This window comes from Lycium ferocissimum, unplaced genomic scaffold (assembly GCF_029784015.1).
Source record: "Lycium ferocissimum isolate CSIRO_LF1 unplaced genomic scaffold, AGI_CSIRO_Lferr_CH_V1 ctg7655, whole genome shotgun sequence".
NCBI classification, from domain to species: Eukaryota; Viridiplantae; Streptophyta; class Magnoliopsida; order Solanales; family Solanaceae; genus Lycium; species Lycium ferocissimum.
The window spans coordinates 25,162-31,297 of NW_026726886.1; the positions used below are offsets into that span (position 1 = coordinate 25,162).

General features: G+C 39.5%; 1 pseudogene; it reads right to left on the reverse strand.

The window, feature by feature from the left end:
- Positions 1 to 1,034: 1,034 nt before the first annotated feature.
- Positions 1,035 to 1,909, reverse strand: LOC132045693 (7-deoxyloganetic acid glucosyltransferase-like; annotated as a pseudogene).
- Between the last annotated feature and the right edge of the window lie 4,227 nt (positions 1,910 to 6,136).

The window sequence follows — 6,136 nt, forward strand, 5'->3', positions numbered from 1 at the left end:
GTGTAGTAGAAGCATTAGTCACAGGGTCATTCGGTGTTCGGATTACATCAGGCATATTTCACAATCTAGAACTACACTAGTTTAACAACAACAACAACAACAGGACACAATATAGAACTACACTGGTTGAACAACAACAATGACTCAACAACAACAGCAGCTAAACTAGTTAACAATAACAACAAAGGGATTGCAGGTAATATCCTTTCCCTTCGCAATCGCAACAACAACAATGACAGGTAATGCAATTAAACGATCAAAATAATCGGGAATAGAGAAGAAATACCCTTTTCCTTCGCAACCGGAAGGAACAACAGCCTTCAATCAAGAAGAACTCGACAACAAACCCTAGATTTGCAGCAAACCCTAGATTCGCGAAATTTTTCCAATTTTTGTTCGAAAACACTGGATTCTTGTAAAAGACTTAGCGTAATGAACCACTACACTGTAAATCAACCATCAAACCCAGCTCGAACTCATCAGTTTCTTAAAGAAGCAGCGAAAATGAACAAAATATATTGAAATCGAAATATCCAATTGTTTTCAATCGAAAAAAAATTCAAAATCACCTAGATCTAGGCTCTAATACCATGATAATAAGACTAATCTAGGAAGAAAATGTAAAAATTATGAGTGGGATTCATCCACTATGTAACAGATGAACAAGAGAATAAGAGAGTGTAGAGAGAGAAAATTTTATTTCTTGATTCTGTGTAAAAATGAATTGTGTGTGCAAAATATCTGGGCTGGTCCTTTTATAGTGACCCGACCCAGAGTGTCCAATAATAAAGAATGGGCTCAGCCCGATACAAATAATACATTGTAAAAAACTGAACCTAGACTATGTAATTCCACATCCATACAGTCCAACAGACTCTCCACTGTTTAAAAAGATAGACTTTGAATTTATAATTCAACTCCGAAGCTAGCTCATGAAGTAAGAATTGACATATAAAGTGGGAAAATAATCTCATCCCACATCTATGTGGGACTCTAATCCTCTGCCTCAGTACTTTAGAGCATGAACAATATAATATAGGAAATGAACATCGGATAATCCAAGAATTGGAATAAATTTGAGTCTGATACTCTTATCAAGAAACCTTTAACCAAGAACTTATTTTTCACTTACTGTCAAGACACCTATAAACATTTTACAAAGGTTAAATGCAATAAATAATCTTTTCATTTTACCTTTGAGGTAAGCTCTCCAGTTTGAATTAGCTCAGGGATGCAAAAATATGACCAGAAAGCACAGGCACTAATGGTGCGGAAATAGATAATAGGCATGTTGATTTACTCAGCTACATCAGCCGCCATGCTTAAGATTCCATCGGCTATAACACACGTCACAGGAGAATTCACTAAGAATTCTCTGAGAAATGGTTTAGCAATTGTGTTTAAAGAATCGTAGAGCTTTAATACTCCATCACGAGTATTGATTCCATCCATAAAAATCCCATGAGGAAGTGCTTGCAAATGAAACTCGCTACTGAACCGTGACATCACACCTGTGTGTTTGAGAAGGCGGTCATGTATGTCAATTGTGACAAGAAAGGAGATGTGGAAGTTTGAAAGAGAAAGAGGTTGGGCAAGTTTAAGCATGGAATTCACATGGCCTTGTGCAGGGAAAGGTAAGATAGCAACATGAGGTACGACAGCCAATAATGGATCCATCACAAACAAGACTTTAGCTTCTTTCACAATGACTAAGCTTGTGAAGTATTGGTGTGTTTTCCTTACATATTATACCAGAGTTGGAAGGAAACTAGAAGAAACATGGTAGTAGTCTATATTCCATAATAGGCAGGCGAACTTTTGTTTTATTTTGCAACTGCGGCTGGGACGACCAATTGCACTATGACATGGGTTTTAGCTCTGCCCCTCTGATATTATTTCAAGGATATCTATGGTCCTAACTTTTCATGTATTTGGGGTTTCTAAAGTATAGGTGCGCTAGTAAAAAAAGGTCAAAAAAAAGTACCAAGGTGAATTGATTCATGTTTTTTTTTTTTTTTTTGAGGGTGATAACTTAGTATTTAACCAAGTGAGTCATTCTGTCTTTTTGTAACAAGGTGCCAACAAATAATAACTAGATCAACTCTATGATATATGTAAATAAAATATCTAATTTGGCGGAAAGATCGTGGGTTCGCTTGCACACAGCTTAGGCATTAAATTCCCCGTACATAGGCCATAAGAACGTCATAAGAAATTAAGTTTGTGCCTAAGCATTTATTTTTGGGGAAAATTGTTATAGCCCGTATTTCGTGCGTTTGGATATTGCTAGACAATGGTGAGAAGTTAAAGACAAGACTATTTCCAAAATTATTTTAATGTACAAGTTTGTGAATATTATTTATGTACCTTATTAGTATGGAAATGTTGGAAAAGGCCAAGGGTAGAAAGGGATATTCACTAAAAGGTTCATGGTAATATTGTGGAAAGCTAGGGGTGAAATGGGAATTTTACAAAGTTCAAGAAAATTCAAGAAAAGGCCATATGGACGCGTAGTATGTGTGGTGTGTGCCATATTTTAATTAATAAGGGTAATTGTGCATGTGCATGGATGAAGCTTGTAAGAGAAGACAATTAGTCTTCTTTATTAATTATCAAGAAAAAAATGGAAAAATCTAGAAATATGTAGAGAGGGGGCATGTGCCCCTCACATGCCTATAAAGCTACATATATATATATATATATATATATGTGTGTGTGTGTGTGTGTGTGTGTGTGTGTGTAGTTATTTTTTTAAAGAGAGTGGAAGAACAAGAGGGAGCAAAGACCAAAAAAAAAAGAGAGAGAGAGAGGGAGAGGTTCGGCCATGGTTGGCCGAACTTGGAGGGGTAGCCAACATAGTTCAAAAATTATTTTCTTTCATCTTTACTACCAAATGGAAGGTCCTTAACAACATGGAGTGGTTGTCGGAGCAAGCCAAGCATTTATTTGGATGACTTACCACCTAGCTAAGTGAAGAAGTTGAAGGAAAAAGGTATGTATCCAATCTTACTTCATGTTTTATGCATGGTTAGGAGTATTATAGTGTGGAAATGGGTTAAAATCATGGAAATAGGAATGTTGTATAGTAGTGGCCGTGTGCATGGGGTATGTGTGATGAGCCGTGTAGGTGTGTGTTGTGGGGGAGATGGAGATAATTCCATGTTATGTGTTGTTGTATAGTGTATAAAAATGGATGGAAAATTCATGAAGAATATGCATATGTGTGTGTGTCGAATGGGATATAGGTGATGGAAGGGTGTGTGATAAATTGATTTTACTTAGAATTGTAATTGTTATTATGGTAGGTTCTATAATGTAAAATAAGAATTAAATGGCTTCGAGGATCGAAAGTTGGGCTAAGGTGATTGAATTTGAAAGAGGAAAATATGTTGTTGTTATTGTTGGAATGTATCGAAATGAGTAAAAGTGCATGAAGACATGTAAGGAGAGATTATGGTAGAAATAGGTGTTTTGGTAAGTTAGTGGTAAATTGATGTAACGTGATATTCTAGTTATTGTCGTTATGGACTATGTGATGAAGAATAAAGAATGTGGTCGAAGCTAATGAATATGAATGATAATTAAATGTATGGTTGTTAAGTTGAAAATCGAAGGTTTCAGATGAAGTATATTGATTAAGTTGTTGGAAGATTATGTGAATTGAATTGAATTGAATTCAATGGATATTGAAGTGTTGTTAGAATAATTGTTGGTATTGTTCATAGTTTGGTCAAGTTGAATTCTCGGATTGTCGTTGATTAAAATTGGCTCTAGCAGATTTCGTGATGGCGAATGAGGGTAGAAATGCTGCCAAAATTTTCAGATAGCAAGTAAATGAATTTGAAGGTTAAGACAAGTGTATGGTAATGAAGCCAATCTATTATGTCAACTCCCTTCCGGAATGTAGACTAACAAGTTTTGGACGAATAAGCGCGATCACCGAGGCGCTATTGGCATGTATGTTAAGGCTAAGCTCTTTCTTTATGGCATGAATCATATGGTGTAATCTTGTAAATGCTCCCGTAAAAGTCTTTATTTTCAAAAGTTAGAAATTATGATTTTAAAGATGACTTTTCTTCTTAAAAGTTTATAAATGTTTTCAAAAATATTCATTTTTCTCCAAAAATCCAAGTTTTACGTTTTTGATAGTTTTTATGACTAAAACTAATGCGACTATGGTTTTATATAATGACAATGATGATGCCCCATATGAAGAAAACGCTTCATGATGAACATGCCAAGGATATGTCTTTACCATGAATACGACGATATGAAATGTTAAGCTATTTTTGGATAATGACTATTTTAAAGGTTTCAAAGTATGTGAAATGATATGTCAGGATCCCGTTTTATGTTTTCTCCGTGATGTTATCCTTGTTTAGTCTCGCCCTTATAACACTAGTTCCTTCAAGGTGAGACATGACGATGGTTCTCCCTTCCCCAAACGGAGGTTCCCGACCTTACGTACCCGATAAAAGTATAAAAATTTTTATTGGGCTCCAATGCATGTTTAGGGGGATGCTACCCGGCCCCAAGGCCGGGGATGTCACCACACGGGGCGGGTATTGGGTTTTCCCGGCCTTTGAAGGGCCCGGGGGGACCCGCCACTACGATAGGCGTGGGGGTGCTATAATTACCCGGGGCCCATTGTGGGCCGACCCCCCGGCCCCCCTAAAGATTATTACCCCCCGGGCAGGGCGCGGACCCGGGGGTTATTTCGCGATTCGGTTAGATTATGAGATCATGTGACCCCACGGATTATTTGTATGTAAAGGTAACGGTAAGCATGCATGATTCCGCCCGGGCACGCACGTATCGGTCAAAATTTTTATATATGTTCCATTTCGGGATTCCCTTAAAATGACATGCTTTTTCTTATCATACCAGTTGCGTTCCGGGCCCACATACTCGGACATTGCTCGTCCACCCCCCTTCTTTTTGGGGTGCGTTTCATGCCGCGGGTACACCCGGACGGTAAAGCCGGGCGGAAAGTTTCCCAAAGGTTGGCAAACTCCTTCATTCCGGGGTGTTTGCCGAGTCGGCCCTGCTATGCTATGATGTCTTGTTCGGGTTAGAGACTTTGCGGAAAATAGTCGGGGGTTTGGGAGTCGTTTTTTTTATTTACGTTTTTGACGGTTTTTATTTTATTCGTTTTATAAGTAACAAAAAGAAAAGTTTCAAAAACCATTATACTTAAGAGATTTGAAAAAAAAAAAATATGAAGGAAAAGAAACCCGGGGGTTCGCTGGTTCCCAATATTGGGGGCGGGGCCCATCACACCCCCAGTAAAAAATTTGGGGGGTGACAAAAAAGGGGGGTCGAGCCAGGGCGGTTCCCAGGGGTGTCGAAAGTCGTGTCCCCAAGGGCCCTTTTTGGGGGGAAGCCGGACATTTATAAACAGGGGGCCGCGGGGCATCTGGGAAAGGTTGACCTTCTTTTTTGTCATTAAATGGCGATTGGGGGCCAAAACGGAAAATAAAGGGGGTTCCTTATGTTTAAAACGAATTTTTCAGGCGCCAGTTTTTGGGGGGAAAAGGGAGGGTAAAGGAGGTCAAAAGAAACCCAATAGTAAAGGTTCAAGAGAAACCCCCAAAAAGTTGGGGAAAAAGGGCCTTTTGGGGAGATACGCTTGGGGGGAGAGAGGAAAGGGAAAAGCCATAAAAGGCAAAAGTGGACGTCCGGGCCCCAAAACCTATGGGTTTGGCGTGGCGACGAAGGTGCGACCCCCTATCGGGGGAAACCCAAAATCTGGGGCGGAGGGTGGCCTAAACCCCGGGGGGAATGAACATCGAAAAAACAAAAAGGGCAAAAAAGGTAATTGGGGAAAAAAGGGCGGGGTTACGAGAATGTCTCGGGGGGCCCTAAGACCTCGACCCCCCCTCCCAACATGTAGGGAAAAGGGCATGTAAGGAAGCGGACGGAAAATACCCGGCACCGGAATTTCGGTTTAAGTTTTGGGTTAAACGGTCGGGGGGCAATTCTATGAGGGGACCCCGGAAGTTGGAAAAAAATTCATAAATTGAGATATAAGAGACAAATGGATAGTTGGGGTAACCCAAAGGGGGAAAATAGGTAGAAAGTTTTAGAGATGGGAAGAGCGTATGACAAGGCGGAAATAGATCAATAAAAAAAACGG